This window comes from Phyllobates terribilis, unplaced genomic scaffold (genome assembly GCF_046119375.1).
Source record: "Phyllobates terribilis strain yellow unplaced genomic scaffold, ASM4611937v1 Scaffold_7__3_contigs__length_470593459, whole genome shotgun sequence".
In the NCBI taxonomy this organism is placed as follows: Eukaryota; Metazoa; Chordata; class Amphibia; order Anura; family Dendrobatidae; genus Phyllobates; species Phyllobates terribilis.
The window spans coordinates 113,651,424-113,674,397 of NW_027362767.1; the positions used below are offsets into that span (position 1 = coordinate 113,651,424).

General features: G+C 47.6%; 1 pseudogene; it reads left to right on the forward strand.

The window, feature by feature from the left end:
• Nucleotides 1-19,886: 19,886 nt before the first annotated feature.
• Nucleotides 19,887-22,974, forward strand: part of LOC141155379 (protein transport protein Sec23A-like) — a 61,012-nt pseudogene continuing 57,924 nt past the window's right edge.

The window sequence follows — 22,974 nt, forward strand, 5'->3', positions numbered from 1 at the left end:
AGAACTGTGGTTTTGCAGTCCCACGGTTCAAATCTCTGTATTGTCCACCTTTTTGCCTTTTTTACATAAAAAAAAAACAGTTTGAGTGTCTCGCTGACTGTTCAGACACAAATATATCAGTTTAAAAGATTCCGGTGTAGGCCAGAGAAATAGAACTGTGGTTTTCCTCTTCCACGGTTCGAATCTCCTTTTTATTACCCTTTTGCCATTGATAGTGCGAGTGTAAGCTATTTTACTTCATTTACAATGGACAAGGCGCGTAGCAAGGAACGTGGAACTGGACGTTCTGGTGATGGTGCGTGCAGAGAATGGGGCCGTGGCCAAGGTGAAAATGTGCCACAACCAACAGCCACATCTTCTCGCTCCCAGTTCTTGACCGAATTCCTTGGGAAGCACACAACACCACTATTGCGAACTGATCAGTGTGAACAGGTTATTAATTGGATAGCAGATAATACTTCCAGTCACCTGGGCACTACAACCAAGTGTTAGTAGCCGTGAGTCTCGACCGCATACTCCTCCTCACCCTGATGCTCCTTCCTCCCACCATGCCGAGTGTCGTCATACAGCAAATGATCCCACAGTTGGACACTCTGAAGAGCTGTTCACTGGTCCATTTCCATATTTGGGCCCCTCGCCTGCTCCGCTTGAAGTGGTGGAAGAGGAGATCCCATGTAGCGATGGCCAAATATTTAAACCGCCTCGGCCACAGGAAAGCAGCGCTGGCAATTTATCACAAGAGGTGGACGATGACGAGACACAATTGCCACGAAGTGAGGAGGAGGACCGTGGTGCGGAAGTGGAGGAGGTGGTGGATGATCTAGTAACTGACCCAACGTGGCAGGAGGACACGCAGAGTGAGGCCAGCAGCACACAGGGGGAGGGAGGCAGAGTACCCCAACAGGCAGGAAGAAGCAGTGTGGTGGCCGCAGACAGAAGGCGGGCAACCGCTCCCCGTAACACCAACACGAGGGACGTTGCCAGTACAACCGGTAGGTCTTCCAGAGTCTGGAATTTTTTTAAAGACTCTGCTGATAACCCCAAAAAGGCCATTTGTACCATCTGCCAGGCCAGCATCAGCAGGGGTGACAAAACTACCAGCCTGACCACCACCAGCATGATCAGGCACATGTCAGCAAAGCACCCGACTTTGTGGGGCGAACCCCAGGGTCCACGACCAGTGTCAGCCGGTGTCACCACTGCTTCTTCCGCTGTTGTGCGTGTAAGAGAACCCCCTGTTGTGCGTGCAAGGCAATCCCCTGTCCATACTGCATGCTAAGATGCCCCCTCCTCTCAGTCTTCACTTCTTATAGCAGTTTGTCAAGAAACAGCATCAACATCCACGTCCACGTCCCACCGCAGCGTTCAATTGTCCATATCCCAGACCTTTGAACGAAAGCGCAAATTCGCAGCCAACGTCCCACAGGCCACAGTCCTAAATTCGCACATTTCACGACTGCTTGCGTTGGAAATGCTGCCTTTTAGGCTGGTGGAGACCGAATCCTTCTGCAACCTTATGGCGGTGGCCGTCCCTCAGTACTCGGTCCCCAGCCGACACTATTTTGCCCGGTGTGTCATCCCCGCACAACACAAGCACGTGTCCCAAAACATCTGCCGTGCCCTCGACAACGCAGTTACTGGGAGAATCCACCTGACAACTGACACGTGGACAAGTGATTGTGGCCAGGGATGGTACATCTCCCTGACGGCACACTGGGTAAACATAGTGGAAGCCGGGACCTAGTCGGACCTTGGGACGGAACACATCCTCCCCACACCGAGTATTGCGGGCCCTATGTCAGTCAGAGTTGCCCCCACAGTGTACAGCTCCTGCGCATCATCTCCACCTCCTCATGTTCAGCCTCCATCTCAGATATCACCACATCAGTTACAAGCCGGAAGCAATGCAGTACTGCCTCAGCCAAGCGGCAACAGGCTGTGCTGAAACTCATAAGCTTAGGTGATAAACCTCACACTGCTTGTGAGTTGTGGACAGCTGTGAAAGAGCAGGCAAATCTGTGGCTGAGACCGCTGAACCTATATCCGGACATGGTCGTGTGTGACAATGGCCGTAACCTGGTGGTGGTTCTGAGGTTAGGCGAGATCACACACGTAACATGCCTGGCTCATGTGCTTAACCTCGTGGTTCAGCGGTTTCTTAAATCGTACCCCGAGTTGCCAGATCTGCTCGTCAAAGTACGCCGCCTGTCAGCTCATTTTCGCAAGTCGGCTACAGCTTCCGCCGCCCTTGCTGTGTTGCAGCAGCGTTTGCAGCTTCCGGCACACCGACTGGTGTGTGATGTCCCCACACATTGGAACTCTACCCTCCACATGTTGCAAAGGATTTGTGAGCAGAAGAGAGCAGTTGTGGAGTACCAGCTGCAACAAGGCCGTCGAAATTCAGGTCAGACTCCACACATAAGACCTCAGGAGTGGACTTGGATGCCTGACACATGTACCATCCTGACAAACTTTGAGGAGTCCACCAAGATGGTGCGTGGCAATGACGCCATCATTAGCGTCAGCATCCCACTTGTCTGTCTTTTGCAACGCTCTCTGCAGAGAATTAAAGAGGAGACATTGCGGCCAGAGTATGATGAGATGGATCAAGAATCCGTAGTGGGCAATTACACACAGCCCAGCCTCATCTCATCCCAACGTGCATTGGTGGACAATGAGGGAGAGGAGGAGGAGGAGGAAGAACAGGAGCTGGTATCATGCGCTGTAGACGGTAGAACCTGTACAACTGTTATACCGTCGGTTCAGCGTGGGTGGCCTGAGGACAGAGGGGAGGAGGAGAGCATGGTCAGTCGTCATCTTGGTGAGGACACAGAAGTCTTGCCCGTTACCAGTCTGGCACGCATGGCTGACTTTATGTTACGCTGCCTTAACCGTGACCCTTGCGTTGTCAAAATGTTGGGTGACAGTCATTACTGGTTGGTGACACTTTTAGACCCCCGCTACAAGGAGAACTTTCACTCTCTTATTCCTGAGGTGGAGAGGTCTACGAAAACGGGGGTAGTACCAGAAGGCCCTTGCTGCAGAACTGTTAAAAAATTCCCATCTGAACATGCTAGCGGCAGAGGTCACAGTTCGTTGCCCAACCAAGGCGTACAGGCGAGAGAGACGCAACTCCAATCCAGCAGAGGCAGGGGAACACTGTCAATGTTCTGGGACAGTTTTCTGAGACTCGCCCAGCTTACAGGCCCTGAGGCGTGGGGTACTCTCACAAGGAGTGGAAAGTTTCAAAAGATGGTGAGGGAGTACCTTGCCGACCATGCCAGCGTCCTCCGTGATTCCTCTTGTGCCTTTTAATTATTGGGTATCCAAGCTGGACACTTGGAATGAACTCGCTCTGTACGCCTTGGAGGTCCTGTCCTGCCCTGCTGCTAGCGTGTTATCGGAGCGTGTTTTTAGTGCCACTGGGGGAATTATAACTGATAAGCACACTTGACTGTCAAATGACAATGCTGACAGGCTGACCCTTATCAAAATGAACAAGGGCTGAATTGGGCCAGACTTCTCATCAACACCAAATGACAGCAGAGTAACATAAAGTCAAATTCACTGTGTTATTTCGGGAGGTGTATTCCCATGCACCGCTTCACACCCACACATGGGTATACGCTTCCTCATTTCGGCTGTTTTTTGCTCTTCTCCTTATCTTCAGCCTCCACCACCACTATACCACCAGGGTGACCGTGGTCCGTGTTGCCAGCATTGCAAGTTCCTCCGTCCTAATTTTTAGCAGCTTTTGCTTGGAAGGCATAGGCAAAGACTATGGGAGACCAACTCCCCAATAATGGGAATAATGTTTTTAATATGCTGTACTGCATGGCTCTTGTAAGGGGCATTGCAAGTTCCTTCGTCCTAACTTTTGGCAGCTTTTGCTTGGAAGGCATATGCAAAGACTATGGGAGACCCACTCCCAATAATGGGAATAATGTTTTTAATATGCTGTACTGCATGGCTCTTGTAAGGGGCATTGCAAGTTCCTCCATCCCAATTTTTGACAGCTTTTTTTTGGAAGGCATAGGCAAAGACTATGGGAGACACACTCCACAATAATGGGAATAATGTTTTTAATCTGCTGTACTGCATGGCTGTTGTAAGTGGCATTGCAAGTTCCTCCGTCCTAATTTTTGGCTGCTTTTGCTTGGAAGGCATAGGCAAAGACTATGGAGAGACCCACTCCCCAATCATGGGAATAATGTTTTTAATATGCTGTACTGCATGGCTCTTGTAAGGGGCATTGCAAGTTCCTCCGTCCTAATTTTTGGCAGCTTTTGCTTGGAAGGCATAGGCAAAGACTGTGGGAGACCCACTCCCCAGTAATGGGAATAATGTTTTTAATCAACATAGAAGAAAAAGTTTTCCAGCGAAGTGGTATCCAATTTCCAAAATTTATTGTGCAAAAGATAAAATCTTCAATCCAAACAGGGGGTTACACAGTGCTTAAGCCAACATGTTTCGACAGATGGTCTTAGTCATGACAATGTCTTAAGCACTGTGTAACCCCCTGTTTGGATTGAAGATTTTATCTTTTGCACAATAAATTTTGGAAATTGGATACCACTTTGCTGGAAAACTTTTTCTTATATGTTGATTACTGGTCACAGGACAGTGTCCGTGGGAGTGAGTATCTAACGGGACAGATTTATACTACTGGCTGGGGAGCTGCTTCACCTCCTTTTACTATAATGTTTTTAATATGCTGTACTGCATGGCTCTTGTAAGGGACATTAAAATTGTCATGTTAAGCTACTTTGACCTCCATGCCACTTCCAAGGGGCATTAAAACCGTCTTGTCAAACCACTCTGAACTCCACGTCTCTTCCAAGTGGCATTAAAATCGTCTTGTTAAGCTACTGTGACCTCCACGTCTCTTCCAAAGGGCATTAAAACCGTCTTGTTAAACCACTCTGACCTCCACGTCTCTTCCAAGGGGCATTAAAATCGTCTTGTTAAACCACTCTGAACTCCACGTCTCTTCCAAGGGGCATTAAAATAGTCTTGTTAAGCTACTGTGACCTCCACATCCTTTCCAAGGGTCATTGATATTGTCTTTTTATTCCACTGGGACCTCCACCACTCTTCCAAGGGGCATTGATATTGTCTTTTTATTCCACTGGGACCTCCACCTTGTAACATACCTGGCGGCGTCCTTGCATGGTGGTCCATCTCCCACTGTGCAAGAGGGCGCACTTGATCTCCTGTCCAGAATGTCTCTCTGGCTTCCCTCCATGCTGTCTGTTTGTGTCTGTTTCTGCTGCTTAAGGGCGGCGCCCGATCACTTCCTGCCTTTTGTACCTGCTGTGGGTCACACCCCTTGTGCGTCCTCAGCCTATTGCTGTCTGTCACTTGGTATATAGCTCAGCAGCTCCCTTCTTTCCCTGCCTGAGCATAGTGTTTCCTTCAGTGTGTGCTTGCACTCTGAAGGTGCCAGGTCCCGTCTCTTGTCTCCTGCTTTTTGTATCAGTTCCCGTGTCTGAACTGAGTCCTGTATGTCTCCTGCTTTGCGGTATCAGCTCCCGTGTCTGAACTGAGTCCTTTCTGTGTTCTCTTGTCTGTCCTGTCTGAACACACTCCTAGCCTGTTCCTCTCGCCTTCTAGTGGCCGATTTCCTAGACCCGCTCCTGTGTCTGGTCTGTCCTGTCTGAACACGCTCCTTGCCTGTTCGTTCCGCCTTTTAGTGGCCGATTTCCTAGACCTGCTCCTGTGTCTGGTCTGTCCTGTCTGAACACGCTCCTTGCCTGTTCGTTCCGCCTTCTAGTGGCCGATTTCCTAGACCCGCTCCTGTGTCTGGTCTGTCCTGTCTGAACACGCTCCTTGCCTGTTCGTTCCGCCTCTCTGGGGGCCGTATTCCCAGACCCGCTCCTGTATCCCTCTGCAGTGTCGGTCTCCTCCGTACACTCAGTTCCGGTCTGAACTCTCTCCTGTCCTTTACCTGTTTTGCCTCTATGTCCGTTCCCTTCCTTTTTCTGCAGAGTCTGAACTCGTACCTAACTCCTGCTTGTTGTCTCTGCAAGTACTGTGTGAGTATCTGGCTCTGTCTTTCCCTTCCTGTCTGTTCCGTGTGAACAGAGCCCTGGCCTCCCTGTTCAGCCTTGTCTGCACTCTAGCTGTGCTTGCCTGTAACCCTCTGCCTGTATTGTTCCTGAGTCCCGGTGTGTACTGGGTCCTATCCCGCCTGTGTTCCTACCTGCTAGTGCCTCCCTGTCTGCACTCTAGCTGTGCTTGCCTTTACCCCCCTGCCTGCATACCCGCCTGCCTGCATACCAGTCGTGCCTGCCTATACCCACCAGTCTGTGTGCCAGCCTACCAGCCTGTTCCTGTATTCCCCTGTGTGGGTCAACAGCCGTGTCCGGGGTCTGTCCTGGAGTAGCACCTGGTCCCTCTGCTCGGTTCCTCCTTGGTGCACTGGCGTCGTATGCCGTCGTGCGACCCTGGTCGGATCGGGTGAATACTTAGTCACGCCCCTCCAGGCATTCACTCTCCGGCACGGTCCAGTGGAATCACTACCAATCACACGCACACGCCGCTTAGCCCGGGCGTGTGCATAACAGCATGCTCAGGCCATGGTTCCCGTTGAGCCCCACGGCCTTCGCTCTTTGAGAAGTTTTTCCAGCGAATACATGCATTAAAATAAAATAAATAAATTTTTTTTCCCCCTTTAGCTAGTTCCAGGCGAATTACGCACCCGTCCAGATGGATCTATCAGCCCTCGTTCCTGCGGATCCGCCACGTTACTATGGGGATCCAAGACAGTGTCGTGCATTTGTGGAGCAGTGCATGCTACACTTTAAGGCCTACCCTCTCTATTTTCCTTCCGATTGGGCTAAAGTGGCCTTTATGATTGACTACCTAGCGGGTGATGCCTTGAAATGGGTCACCCCCCTATGGGAAGCATGGGATCCTGTCATCCTTGACCTGCAGGCCTTCCTGGTGGCCTTTCGTATGGTCTTCGAGGACCCTAACTCTGAAGCCCCTGCTGAAGCTTCACTTCCCAATATCCCGGAGCAGCCCCGACGGGTAATGTGTGTGGGTAGCGCAATAGTCCTCCAGCCCAATGAGACTACTGCCCACCCAGAATCCTCACAGGGTGACTACGCTTTCCGGAATACTTCTCTCAACCTCAAGAGGCAGTCCAGACGTGCTAGACTTAGAGGCAAGCCGTCACGCCAGGGTCTGTCCTCCCTGAGACCTCCTGACCCCAACCTTGAAGTCCCTACTGAAGCTTCATCTCCCTGTATCCCGGAGAAACCCCAATGGGTAATGTGCGTGGGTAGTGCACCAGTTCTCCTGGCTGAAGAGACTTCTGCCCATCCAGACTCCACACAGGAGAACTTCCTGCATCCGGCATCAGATGCTTCTCTCTTTTTAACCGGTGTGCATGTCCAAGGATGCTCCAAAGCTGTGGTTACCTCAGAGTCTGTGCACCTCTACTACCTGGCGGAGGATCCCCTGTTGCCTCCTGAACCCTCCGGGATACCACTCGATGACAAATGGAGAGAGACTTCTCTACACCCGGTACACAATACTTTGTCCGCTTCGTCCTGTGAGCCTGACAATGGGTACCCCAAAGTGGTAGTTACCTCCGAGTCTCTACACCCCTCCGACCAGGCGGAGGATCTCCAGTTGTCTCCTGAACCCTTCGGGGTGCTACCTGGTAGCGAAAGGACAGAGACTCTCCTATACTCTGTACCTGATACCTCGCTCGCTTCGTCCAGTGAGTCCAACCTAGTGTACTCCGAAGCAGAGGTTACTCCTGAGTCTCTACACCCCTCCGACCAGGCGGAGGACCTCCAGTTGTGTTCAGAATCCTTCGGGGTGCCACCTGGTGGTGAATGGACAGAGACTTTCCTATACTCTGTACCTGATACCTCGCTCGCTTCGTCCAGTGAGTCCAACCTAGTGTACTCCGAAGCAGAGGTTACTCCTGAGTCTCTACACCCCTCCGACCAGACGGAGGACCTCCAGTTGTGTTCAGAATCCTTCGGGGTGCCACCTGGTGGTGAATGGACAGAGACTTTCCTATATCCTGTACCTGATACCTCGCTCGCTTCGTCCAGTGAGTCCGACCTAGTGTACTCCGAAGCAGAGGTTACTCCCGAGTCTCTACACCCCTCCGACCAGGCGGAGGACCTCCAGTTGTGTTCAGAACCCTTCGGGGTGCCACCTGGTGGTGAATGGACAGAGACTTTCCTATACTCGGTACCCGATACCTCGCCTGCTTCCTCCAGTGAGTCCGACCTAGTGTACTCTGAAGCAGTTGTTTTCTCTGAGCCTCTGCACTCTTCTGACCCGGCGGAGGACCTCCAGTTGTTTCCTGAATCCTCCGGGATACCACCAGATAACAAAGAGACAGTGACTTTTCCTCATTATGTACCTGATAACCCGTCTATTTCTTCCTGTGAGCTTGACAAGATGTACCTCGAAGCAGAGATTACCCTTAAGTCTCTGTCCCCCTCCAACCCAGTGAACGACTGGCCCTCGAATTCCCTGCGGAAGATTCTGGCAGGCCTGAAGAAGAGGGGGCGTAAGGGGGGAGGTACTGTAACATACCTGGCGGCGTCCTTGCATGGTGGTCCATCTCCCACTGTGCAAGAGGGCGCACTTGATCTCCTGTCCAGAATGTCTCTCTGGCTTCCCTCCATGCTGTCTGTTTGTGTCTGTTTCTGCTGCTTAAGGGCGGCGCCCGATCACTTCCTGCCTTTTGTACCTGCTGTGGGTCACACCCCTTGTGCGTCCTCAGCCTATTGCTGTCTGTCACTTGGTATATAGCTCAGCAGCTCCCTTCTTTCCCTGCCTGAGCATAGTGTTTCCTTCAGTGTGTGCTTGCACTCTGAAGGTGCCAGGTCCCGTCTCTTGTCTCCTGCTTTTTGTATCAGTTCCCGTGTCTGAACTGAGTCCTGTATGTCTCCTGCTTTGCGGTATCAGCTCCCGTGTCTGAACTGAGTCCTTTCTGTGTTCTCTTGTCTGTCCTGTCTGAACACACTCCTAGCCTGTTCCTCTCGCCTTCTAGTGGCCGATTTCCTAGACCCGCTCCTGTGTCTGGTCTGTCCTGTCTGAACACGCTCCTTGCCTGTTCGTTCCGCCTTTTAGTGGCCGATTTCCTAGACCCGCTCCTGTGTCTGGTCTGTCCTGTCTGAACACGCTCCTTGCCTGTTCGTTCCGCCTTCTAGTGGCCGATTTCCTAGACCCGCTCCTGTGTCTGGTCTGTCCTGTCTGAACACGCTCCTTGCCTGTTCGTTCCGCCTCTCTGGGGGCCGTATTCCCAGACCCGCTCCTGTATCCCTCTGCAGTGTCGGTCTCCTCCGTACACTCAGTTCCGGTCTGAACTCTCTCCTGTCCTTTACCTGTTTTGCCTCTATGTCCGTTCCCTTCCTTTTTCTGCAGAGTCTGAACTCGTACCTAACTCCTGCTTGTTGTCTCTGCAAGTACTGTGTGAGTATCTGGCTCTGTCTTTCCCTTCCTGTCTGTTCCGTGTGAACAGAGCCCTGTCCTCCCTGTTCAGCCTTGTCTGCACTCTAGCTGTGCTTGCCTGTAACCCTCTGCCTGTATTGTTCCTGAGTCCCGGTGTGTACTGGGTCCTATCCCGCCTGTGTTCCTACCTGCTAGTGCCTCCCTGTCTGCACTCTAGCTGTGCTTGCCTTTACCCCCCTGCCTGCATACCCGCCTGCCTGCATACCAGTCGTGCCTGCCTATACCCACCAGTCTGTGTGCCAGCCTACCAGCCTGTTCCTGTATTCCCCTGTGTGGGTCAACAGCCGTGTCCGGGGTCTGTCCTGGAGTAGCACCTGGTCCCTCTGCTCGGTTCCTCCTTGGTGCACTGGCGTCGTATGCCGTCGTGCGACCCTGGTCGGATCGGGTGAATACTTAGTCACGCCCCTCCAGGCATTCACTCTCCGGCACGGTCCAGTGGAATCACTACCAATCACACGCACACGCCGCTTAGCCCGGGCGTGTGCATAACACACCTCTCTTCCAAGGGGCATTAAAACCTTCTTGTTAAACCACTCTTAACTCCACGTCTCTTCCAAGTGGAATTAAAACTGTCTTGTTAAGCTACTGTGACGTCCACGTCTCTTCCAAGGGGCATTAAAATCGTCTTGTTAAACCTCTCTGAACTCCACTTCTCTTCCAAGGGGCATTAAAATCGTCTTGTTAAGCTACTGTGACCTCCACGTTTCTTCCAAGGTTCATTGATATTGTCCTTTTATTCCACTGGGACCTCCACCACTCTTCCAAGGGGCATTGATATTGTCTTTTTATTCCACTGCGACCTCCACCAATCTTCCAAGGGGCATTGATATTGTCTTTTTATTCCACTGGGACCTCCATGTCTCTTCCAAGGGGCATTAAAACCGTCTTGTTAAACCACTCTGTACTCATCGTCTCTTCCAAGGGGCATTAAAACCATCTTGTTAAGCTACTGTGACCTCCACGTCTCTTCCAAGGGGCATTAAAACCATCTTGCTAAACCACTCTGAACTCCACAGCTCTTCCAAGGGGCATTCAAATGTTGTTTTTAATTACCTCTACCCTCCATGACTCTTCCAACGGACATTGCATTTCCTCCTAATTTTAGTCAGCTTTTGCTTTTCAATGCATAGGCGAACACTAAAGGAGACCCACTCCCCAATAATGGGTAGAAGTTTTTAGTACGCTGTAATCCACGTCTGTTTCAAGGGGCATTGCAGTTCCTCATAATTTTTGGAAAGCCTTCCATTCACTACTTAGATCAACAGTGCACAGGAGACCCAGTTGCTATAAATGGAAAAAACAGTTTAGTTAAGGCCCTCTGACCTCCATGTCACTTCCAAGGGGCATTGGAGTTCCTCGAAATTTTTGGTAGGCATTGCACTCACTGTATGCCCTATAACTGTGTAGCCGAACCGCTGCTTTTGGTACAGAAACATATCCTACAAGACATGTGTGGTTGACTGGCCTGATATTGATGCGAATGGTCCCTGTTCCTCCTGCTCTTTCTCCTTTGCCACCACCTCATCCATCATTCATCACCTGAAGCTTTGTTTTAACGGGAGTCATAGAACTGGGATAGTAGCAGGAAAACATCCAGCAATCCTCGGAGGAGGTAGGATATGCGCCAAAACGCTGACCACCTCAAGCCTAGCTGCTACTACATACATGCCCTTGTATTCCAAGGAACAGAAAGCTAAGGAAATGGATGGCCTCATGATCATGAATAATTTACTCATTGTGTAGGAGGCCGACCACTGTTGCTGTCTACCTTCTGAACTTTGTGTTGAAGCCTGATTGACCCAGAACCTGCAATCCTCTATGTCTGGAGGACGTGTTGCATCCCAGTGTCCAACTGTGTCCCAGCTTCCACAATATTAACCCAGTGTGAAGGCGTCAGTGAGATGGACCATCCCTGGCCACATTCACTTGTCCACGTGTTTGTGGTTAGGCTGTCCTTCCCACTAAATGCACTGGGGAGGGCACAGGTAATGTTTTGGTATGCGCGCTTGTGTATAAGGCGCACCGGGACAAATAGGGGCGGCTGGGGACCGTTTATGGACACCTGACCGCCCCCAGGCGGCTGGGGACCGTGTGTGACCGACCTGGGTGTCAGATGCTTCCAGGGGTCTTCCCCATGCTGTTCCCATGTCTTTTCAGCACTGTATGCATGTGTCACACAGGACATGGCCAGATAAGATTGTAAAATGTTAAAATTACGTTTCCCGGTGAATGCATTTGTCACGGTTGAAAGCAATACAAAAGTGCAAAAACGCATAAAAAATGCTACTTGTGAACATAGCCCAAGGTGTGGAGAAGTATTTTTGTTTTTGGTTATTTATTTTACCTTATACACAAGTCTTTACCCTGGAAAGGATGTTCCTTAACATATTTCACAGGAAAACCGTTTCAGTTTAGTTTTTGAACGTTTTATTGTGAACCCGTAAAAGTGGCTTAATACCTCTGACCACGTTGTTGACAGCAGTGACCTGGGGGTCAGAAATGCTTCCTGTGGCGATCCCCATGCTGTCCCCATGTCATTTGAGCACTGTCACTATGGTTTTGGGCACTTTTTAGAATTTCTACAGACTGCCAGGGGTACCGCCGCAAAAATGCTCGGGTCTCCTATAGACTAACATTGGGCTCGTTGCTCGGGTTGAGCACCCGAATATCACGGTGAGCTCTGCCCGAGCTTAGAGCACCCGAGCATTTTAGTGCTCGATCAACACTACCTAAGACTAATCTTTAATAATCCGAACCTCTCACTCCTGTCTCCAAGAATTTTTGAGAGCTGCACCAATTCTCTGGAATGCACTACCCTGGACAATTCGGTTAATTCTCAATGCCCAGTTTTATGCGTGGCCTATCGCCTCACCTCACTTATCTAACTATTCCCATCTTGCCCTTCCAAAATTTTCCTCAGAATTTGGTCCCTGGTAGTATCTGTGTTACCCACCCCCCATGCACTTAATAGCACTTTGGATCTGTACTTGTACACATACTGTCTGGTGACCGGTTCATTAATACCATACCTCCCAACCTTTGAAGAAGAGAAAGAGGGACAGATAATAAATACATTTTGGCCACACCCCAATCCACACCCAATTACCATTTCTTTCTATTTTGGCAGGAGTTGTGAGAGGGGCACTGGTAATGAGGGGCATTCAGCAGACAGCCCTCATTCCCAATCTTGGTATGCATGGCACCCCTCATCCCCAATTCTGGTATGCATGGCACCCCTCATCCCCAATCCTGGTATGCATGACCCCCTCATCCCCAATCCTAGTATGCAAGGCCCCCTCATTCCCAATCCTGGTATGCATGGCCCTCTCATCCCCAATCCTGGTATGCATGCCACCCCTCAGACCCAATCCTGGTATGCATGGCACCCCTCATCCCCAATCCTGATATACATGGCCCCCCATCACTGCACACGTGAAAAAAATAAACAATTCTACTCAGCTTCCTTCCTCCCCTCTGCTCTGCTCCAATGCTGCGCCTTGTCTGCCAGCAGCTCATGTTAGCATCTGAACAGCGCATGATGTCACTGCCAAGCGCCCTCAGATGCCGAGGTGAGCTGCTGGAATATTTACTCCTCTCCGCGCCGGGACTATGGATGTGGAGAGGAGTGAATAGTCATTCTCCTTAATAGCACACACAGCAGCGGCCGCGCTCCTGCTGCGGCTCTGCTATTCTGTGTGCCCGCTACTAAAGAGAATGAATATTCACTCTTCTCTATGCCCATGGGAGTGGGGAGGAGTGAATATTCATACACTCTAATAGCGGGCACAGAGGATAACAGAGCTGCAGCAGAAAGCCGGCAGCTGCGATTGACAGTGTGCGCTGTTAAGGAGAATGAATATTCACTCTTCTCCACTCCCACAGTAGTGGAAAAGAGTGAATATTTATTTTCTTTAGCAATGGGCACACATGGTAGCTGTAGTTGCCGGCCACTGCCTGTGCCTGCTGCTCCACCACAGCAACCCCCCACCACTCTCCACAGCCAGGAGAACAGCTAAGCCATGGCGGGACTGAGCCTTCAAAGAGGGACAGTACTGCAGAAACCGGGATGATTGAGAGCTATGGAATACCCTACCTATTATATTGATGACCGGACCATACAGTACAAGCACTTCTTACTATTCACCCTTCGTGTCTCCACCATTTCCTCATAAATTGTGGCTTGCGAGCAGGAACCTCACTCCTCTTGGTATCTGTTGAATTATGTGTTACTCTGTAATATCTTTATTGTCTGTACAAGTCCCCTTTGAAATGTAAAGTGTTGGGGAATATATTGGTGCTATAGAAATAAAAATTATTATAATTATTATTATCCATGAAAAGGGTTCACTCATAAGTGTCTTTTCATAAACTTGATGGATTTGTCAATAAAAGTGTAAAACCTTATGAAATGCTGATAATTGCACTTCAGTAACTGTCGAAACATCCAACTAAATCTAAAAACACTGAAGCAGCAAACAGTGAAAACCAAAATTTGTGTCAGTCTCAAAACTTTTAGCCTCGAGTATATGATTTCTACCGAAAATTGATGACTGATGTCAAGGAAGTTTGAAGGGGAAGATGGGCAAAGCAGGTTGAGTCTGAAAGAGAACAGAGGGGTCAGGAGGAAGGATGAAGGGCTCAGAGTGGTCCAAAAGGAGCAACCAGATCTGGTGGAGAGTGAGATGAGCTGGAGGGGTGATAGAGAGGTCTGGAGAGTACAAAGGGCTCAGGATGGAACAGAGGGGTCAGGGTGGAGTGATGTGACACAAGAAAGAGGGGTCTGGGGGAAGGCCAAAGAAGCTGAAGGACATGTAGGGTCTGAAAAAGACAGAAGGATCTGGAGGAGAATGATATGATCTGGAGGACTACAGAGAGGATCTGGAGGAGGAGTAGATGGGTCTCATGAGTACAAAAGGCTCAGGACAGAACAAAGAAGTCAGAAAGACAGAGGCGTAAAGATAGACACAAGAGGGTTAAAAGGCGACTGAAGGGCTTTGAGGAGAAAATAAATCTCTGGAGATCACGGAGGGGTTCAGCAATAGTTAATTCTCCTCCATCCTAGTAGTAATATATTTACATTCACATCCAGATCTGAATGTTTCTGAAAGAATTGGCTCTTGTGTAATTGCAACATACAACACACACAATAACACAATAAAGTAAATGTAATGGTACCTGAAAATGTGACATGAAGTATCGAAAACATTATAGGTGCAGCTCCAGAAGTGAATGGAGTACGGAGCACAAAGTAATAGAAACACCGTGGCTGCAGCTCTGGATGTGATTGCAGTAGGGGAGTTTTATTCTGGAAGATGCTGGGAGTTGAATCGGTGAGATGTGGGTCACAAGTAGGACACTTGACCATTGGGACAGACAGCTGTTATAGGAGCTGAGAGCTTATATTACTTTTTCCCTTCAGTCGAGTAAGACAAGTCCAGTAAGAGAAGTACCCAACTCAGTGTCCGGCACAATGGCCAAGAATTCTAATAGTGACCCCGAGCTCACAGGTTCACTTTGTATCAAATGAAAATCATTAAAATGCACTAAAAGTGCTGAGTGTAAAGAAAAAATGATTAGAAATATATTAGCCAGTGAAATTAAACAGCAATTAGCCCTATATGTTTTCTCCACCTTTGTGAAAGGCTTGCACCTTCTAGTTTGGGGGATGCTGGGGCTTGAGCTGGTGAGATCTGGACTCTGGATCACTAGTAGGACTCTAGACCATTGTGCCAGACGCTGAGCTGATTCCATCTTACTGAGCTGAAAGTATTAAAATCTGATGAGAGCGGAAACATTAACACTAAGTAACGGAAATACTCAGCTCCTCTCACAGCTGAGGGTCTGGCACAATGGTGAAGAGTCCAGCTAGTGACCCAGATCGTCCTTGTTCATCTCTCATCATCATACAAAGTAAATATGTCAAGTGTTTAAAATATTGAAGCTGAGCGTGAGACCTTATTAAAACCTCTTTGGGAGTGTAGTCCTAATTTTAATGATTTTCATCATGATTTATTAAAAAAAAACAGACTGATCATTTTGATTTTCAATGATTTTAGTGATTCCTGGTGATTTTCACTGAATTCATCAGATTCGAATCAATGTTACCAAATTTGGCTGATTTTGTTGATATGATAGGAAAATAGGCAGGATGGGCTTACTTGTGAACAACAATAGTGCAAATAAGTACAAATCACCCGGATGCACTAATAGTGAAAGCTCAGAATTTCTTTTCCTGTTACAGTTCCCATTCTCAGCAGCTATTAATATGCCCAGCGCGGTATGAGAGGGAATCAGTCAGGAACTGGCACAATGGGTAAGAGTCCCGCTAGTGACCCTGATCTCACTGGTTCAACTCCCCGCAGCCTCAAGCATAAAGATCAAGAATCTTTACACTATTGAAGCAGAACATATAGGGTTAATTTTGTTGCTTTAAAAGTCAACTGGAAAATGTATTTTAAATACATTTTTCTTGATTTTCACCCCTGTTAGTGCATTTTAAGGATTTTCACCTGAATCAATGTCATGATTTATTCAAAAAGAAAAAAGGGCGCCCACTGTGATTTTCACTGATATTAGTGCTTCTTGGTGATTTTCACTGATTTTCACTGAATTAGTCTGATTCAAATCAACGTGACTGAATTTGGCTGAATTTGCTGATTTCATCGAAAAATAGACAAGATGGGATTACTTGTGAACAATAATAGTGCAAATAGTGCAAATTAGTGCAAAACACCAGTATAAATGAATATTAGTGCAGATTCCCCCCTTTTTAATGAATCATTTGAATCCGGTAAAAATCATTAAAATTCACTAAAATTGGTATAAATCATCTAGTAGATTTTAATAGCAATCACTAAGAAAGTCAATAGTCTATGCTCCTTTATCAAAAGTTTCTAGCATGTTTATGCTGATGAACACCAGGAGTCGAACCTGTGAACAGTAGGTCACCAGCAGGACTCTTGACCATTGTCCTAAACGCTGAGCTGGTTTCTTCTAATAGTTCCCTGTCTTATTACTTTCTTCGTACTAATTGCTAATGAGAAACCAACTGAGTAAAAGCAATTCTCAGCTCTCTTAGCAGCTGAGTTTCTGGCACAATGGTTAAGAGTTGACATAGTAGCCCAGATCTCCCTGGTTTGATACCATATGTCCTCAAGAAAAAAGATGAGTTGTTTTTAAAATAATAAAGCAGAAGACATGAAGTTAATAGTGATTGCTTTAAAAGTCACCTGGAAAATCTATCTCAAATAAGTTTTTTGTTGATTTCCGCCAATTTTAGTGCATTTTAATGATCTTCACCTGATTCAAATAAGGATTAATTGAAAAAAAGGGGAGGGTTTTGCACAAATATTAGTGAATCCTGGTGATTTGCACTAATTTGCACTATTGTTGTTCCCAAGTATCCCATCTTGCCTATTTTTCTATGAAATCAATAAAATCAGCCAAATTCAGTCACGTTGATTCGAATCTGATGAATTCAGTAAAAATCAGTGAAAATCTGTGCAAATCACCAGGAATCACTAATATCAGTAAAATCACAGTGATCACCCTGCTTTTTTTTTTTAAATAAACTATAACCTGAATCAAGTAAAAATTATTAAAATGCACAAAAATTTGTGAAAATCAAGAACAATATATTTGAAATAAATCTCCCAGTACTTTTCAAAAACATTAATTAACCTTCCATATTCTGCTTTATTATTATAAGTATTCAATGTCTTTATTCTTGAGATTTCAGGGAGATGAACCGGTGAGATCTGAGTCACTAGCAGGTCTCCTAACCATTGTGCCAGACACTCAGGTGCTTTGGAAGTTTAGCATTTCTTTTACTTATTGTTACAGTTCCCATTTTCATCAAATATTCAAATACCCAGGATATACGAATATTCGTGCAAATCTCCCCTTTTTTTAATAAATCATTTGAATCAGGTAAAAATCATTAAAACCAAGAAACAATTATTCCAGTAGATTTTAACAGCAATGAACCCTATACATTATGCTCAATTATTGTAAGCTTGTAATATGTTTTTGCTGATGAATGCCAGGAGCTGAACCGATGAAAGGTAGATCACTAGGAGGAAACTTGACCATTGTCCTAAACACTGAGCTGATTTCTTGAAGTACTGGACTAGATCCCTGACTTTCTGCATTGGTTGTATTAATAGCTAATGAGAAACCAACTGTGTAAAAGAAATTCTCAGCTCTCTCTACAGTTGAGTTTCTGGTGGAGCGGGGTCTCAGGGCAGCGTAGCGAGGGTGTCGAATAGATCGTTGACGGGTGCAGAGTCGCGGAGGAAAGAACAGACAGAAGCAGTAATTGAAGTCATCCAAGTCTTTACTCATGGTGGTGCTTTCTCAGCTCAGAGCTTCTCTCTGCTGTCACACGGCGAGCTGCGGCTGCCAGGGTGGGGTTCAGCACACTCCAGGTAGTTCAGGAGCGCTTGATAGGACCCCCACTCTAGTGTGTTCCTCTCTTGTTGAACTTCTCCCGCCTTGTGTCCCCCACTGAGTCCCGTACGGGTACTGCGATGTCCCTTATGGGTAACGTGTAGCTCCTGGACCGACTGGGTGCCCTTCTTGGTGACTAGTGGTGGGAACGTGGCGTAAGGCCGGGTCCCTCTGGATAAACTCAGATTAGGGCATACAGGTGGCGACTCCGCTCCGTCCGTGTCCCCCTGGGATCCACATAAGCCTCCGGACTTTTCCGACAGAGACGTAAAGTGCAAAGTCATATAATCGGGGACCGGTACCCCCTCTTGCGCCACATTCTCCCCTGGTGAAACAGCATGTCCGCGGGCTGCAATAGAGCAAAGACAGGGTATTTTCAGGCATTCAAAATTTTTAAACAAAGCAATAACAATCTTCCCTTTATGGGAGGCACTTTTCTTAAACGTTGCAGAATATACACTATAAATATAAAGGCATTATATATATAGAAAACAGTAGAAAATATTAGTTAAGTCCAAGTTCAGCCGCATGAGGGACCTGTCCAAAGCAAACCCTCAACGTAGGCCCTGGGGTGGCTGCAGGGCATGGTGATCCCGAGTTGGACCTCTGCTTGTGCCACTCCAGACAGGTTTTTGTTCTGAGGTCTGGTGTTGTGCATATAAAACCAATAGGGGGCACCTTAATAGGTGCAAATTATTTACAATCAAGTTGGTTGACTGCTCGCTGTCCGCAGGCACAATGTCCTATTAAAACATAAACAGTAAACTGGAAAATAAGGAAGTTCAGCCTCCGGGGCCGCACTAATGATGGTATCCCCACCGGGGGTACGGCTCGTGTTTGCCCACAGATCCGGACCGGTGTCCAGTGGCAATGCGCAGGGGGGCATCTTCCTTGAACACCTGGTACACCTCTAGGGCATACCATCCACGGACTCCGTGGTGGCGGGTGTACGAGACCAAGTCTCCCGGGTAGAGACTACAGTCGGGGTGTCCTTGCTCCAAGTGGGGCTCAACGTCCCGCTGATTCACAAAGACGTCATGCTTGAACTGGGGGCTGCGGATGAAGCCCCATCCCGCTTCCTGGTGGAACCGGACGATTAGTCCTTCCTCCTGGGGGCTAGGACGGGAGGCCTCCGCCTGTCTGGCTTGGGCCTTGGCGGCTTTTGACCACACCTCCAACTGTTCACAGCGGACCCTCCGCCGTTCCCTCTCTAGCTGGAGGAGCTCACGTTCACAATGCTCTTCCCGCCATCGAGCCTCAGCTTGGGTCTCCCGGGGAAACCCCATTAGATCCCCCCCCTGGTTGTCCCATCTAAACTCCTCCCCTCTTTGGCAAGCAACCGGGGGTGCTGGCAACGGCGTTAACGGGGACCGCTGTTGGTCCTCCACCTTCGCGGACCAGTCCGGGTTCGGGTGCGTGTACACCCAGGCGAGGGCAGGTGCTGGCAGTTCTGGGAGCATGAGGGGTAGCAGGCTTCCGGTAGCTGCGGCAAGTTGGGCCTCAGGTTCCGGGGCTAGTAACTGCTCCCAAACAGTGGCGCCCGGGGATGGAGGTGACGGTAGGATGTCCAGTAGCAGGTCGGCACACTCAGCGCCCGGGGCAGGGGTTTCACTCTTACCAGCTGCATGCGGCCTCCTGGTCTTCCTCCTTTTCCGCCTGGGCTGAGGCATCGCTGGTGGGACGCAATGAATCTTGGCGTCGGGCTGCAAGCTTCCCCAGCAGGTCCTCTCTCCACTCCGCGACCGCTTTCCGCTGGGCCTTCTCAACTCGACGGGTCAGGTCCTGCGTCTCGCCGCGGAGGAACTCGGCCTCCCCCGCTGTCAAATGAACGCTGTTCATCATGTTGTGGGGATGTCAATGGGGTAAGAGAGTGACCCCACTCCCTCTTAATACCTTGTAATCATTATTGATCGCGTCATCTAGAAAATAAGAAAGTTGTGGGGTTGACTTAAATGGGCCAATTAAGTCCAGATGATGTTGCCAGTTCAAGGCTGTGTTTAGCACTGGGATCCTGGACCACCCAACGTAAATTTACAACGGCGCTGTGCATCGCTGTCGGTGGTCATGAAGAGCTTAATATGAAGTTGATCCCTCATTTGCAATTTTAATGGATTCCATTCTTCTACAAAATTTTGTTTTGTGTCTATGGGAATTGCTGTTGTTTCTAAAGATTTCCTCTTTTCAATTTGCATAAGAAAAAAACAGAAACAGACAGCACATCCTTCACTAATAAAATGTCAGTGATTTAATTCATTTTTGCTAAAATCCGGCACAATTGGTCCGGTGAACCATCCCGATGCGTTTCTGGCAATAAACTGCCCTCAATGATAGTAACACACTTGCATAGAAAACCTTATTTAAGAACAACATCGACAAATCACGTGCCAAAATGTAAAAGCATAATAATTAATAGGAGCAAAATAAGAAAAAAAAATCATTATTTTACACAATAATGACTGAGTGGCAAAATACTTAACAAATATACATAGTGTCGTTCCCGAAATTCATAACTTTGGGCTGTTTTGTATCCAGAGCTAGAATTCAATGCATTTCTCCGAGGAACCAATTTCAATACTTTAGAACACTAAACCATTTGTATCTTTAATCCACGTTCACACACTCAGTATTTGATCAGTATTTTGCATCAGTATTTGTAAGTCAAAACCAGGAGTGGAGCAATCAGAGGAAAAGTATAATAGAAACACGTCACCACTTCTGCATTTATCACCCACTCCTGGTTTTGGCTTACAAATACTGATGTACAATCCTGACCAAATACTGAATGTGTGAACATGGCCTTACTATGTTTATCGACAAAATGTTTTGCTGCCCTCAATGTGTTGTGGCCTTTGTTTTGTATAGCTGTTCTCCTTTTCGTTTTACTATTTATCATTCACAGTTGAATGTGAAAAATTTAGGGGAACTTTTATGAATTTGAACGCTGAGTTTTTTTAGTAAGGCCTCATTCACATGTTCATGATTAAACACGTATGTGAAAGAATGTTACCGGTGTCATCAGTGTTTTGGATCAATGTGTCATCCGTGAATGGTCCGTGTGTCTGTTTTTACTATTATTGTGTCGTCAGTGTTTTTCTCGGATAGATACATAAATTACAAAGTTCCTCTTCTTGGTAAAGTTAAACAGACAGCACATGGTCGGTACAATGAGGTCATCCGTGCGCTGTACGGATTTTTCACAGACGTGTATTGCCTCTTTTCATCCGTGATACCGGAAACAAATGGACATGTCTGTGAGTTTTGCATGGACACATGGTCTGTGAAAAAACACGGATCTGTGAACTTCCCTATAGATTATAATGGTTACGTGTTGTATCCTTGAAAAAAGGCAGATACAACACGTATGTGCAACACTGACGTCTGAATAAGGCCTTAAAGGGGTTTTCCCATGAACAAAGGACATTTTAATCAATATAGTTTGGAATAATAAGTTCTACAATTGGATATGTTTAAATACAATGTTCCTGTGCTGAGATAATCTTATAAATGTGCCCCTGTTTAATGGCTGTGTCTGACCGGGTACAGAACATGGTCTGATCATACCACAGCTCCTGGGCAGAGGAGGAGGCAAAAGAGTATACAGACAGGACAGCCCGGGATCACAGCTGATTCTTCCTGTGAGGTAAAACATTGCTTACAACAGGCAGTGAATTGTTTTACCTCACAAAAAGAATCAGCTGTGATCCCGTGTCCAATCCAATTGTGGAACTTATTATTATTCAAAGAACTATTGATTAAAATGTTGATTAAGATTAATGTTGTTTATGGGAAAACCCGTTTAAGTAAAGGCTGACTGCAATGCTGAGTGCTTCATTGTAGGCCATTGTGGAAGTGGTAGAGATCAATAGGTTTGAACTAGGGGTCAGAAGCCCCCATAAACCAACCAACCACAGCATAATTTATATAAAAAGGCCTTTATTAAACTAATGGCAGATTAGAAGACTACAAACAACAAATACTAAAAACAGAACCTCACACCGTGAGGGACATCAGAATTCATAAACACCAATCAGGTTCCATATACATAGGGAAACAATCTCCATATAGTGTGTTTTGGCCTGACAGTATTACAATTACATACAAGTGTTAAATAGTACACGGCTCCTTTATGAGAGCTCCACCAAAATACATATATTTAGACATATCAGTGGCTGAAATATCATTTTCAACACATAATAAGCTGTATAACATACACAAAGTAGTCACCAAAAGACCATAATGTGGAGATATCTACCGCAGCCAAGGGCTGTACCACAGGAGCACATGTAATGTTTGATGTCCCTTTACCCCTACGCACGTTTCGTATGCTGTACTTCCTCAGGGGGGGTGGTAAACCGGGGGAATGTCAGTTCCTGATTTACCCAAACCCAGCCAATCCGGGGATATATGCGACGCTTCTTCCTTGCGCTTCATGGACCAGAGACCGGAAGGCATCAGATATGGGAGGTGGTGCTGGGGCAGGATGCGCCGTAGACGAGGCAATACAGCGAGCATGGGACATTTCACATGACCTCTAGTTCAAACCTACCCTATTGATCTCTATTGCTAGTATACACAGCATCTAAAAATATTTCAGGAAATATTTTTGATTGTAACCTTGTGAAAGGAGGACTGAATTGAAAACATGAATTCAATAATTATGATGTGTGTCCAGTGGTGTACCGCCAATGGCGGCAGGCCACATGACAGCTATGGGGTCCGCAGGGGGCCCAGAGCCAGTACTATCTCCCACCCCGTTCCTTTCCCAGCATCACACTTTCATCCAGGATACCGATACAGTTGAAAACAATGATGCATCTGATGTGTCAGCGCAGCAGGCACGATGACGTCACTATAACGTGCCCGCTGTGCCGAGCAGTGCAGAGCTGCAGAAGACACGCTGAGGAGACCGGAGCAGCGGGGAATGGGGAGAGGTGAGGATTTAATTTAATTTCTAGTCAAGTACTTATGGAGGCCATTATATTATATGGAGGGCAATATGGGGACCATGATATTTTATGGAGGGCTATGTGGGACCCAGTA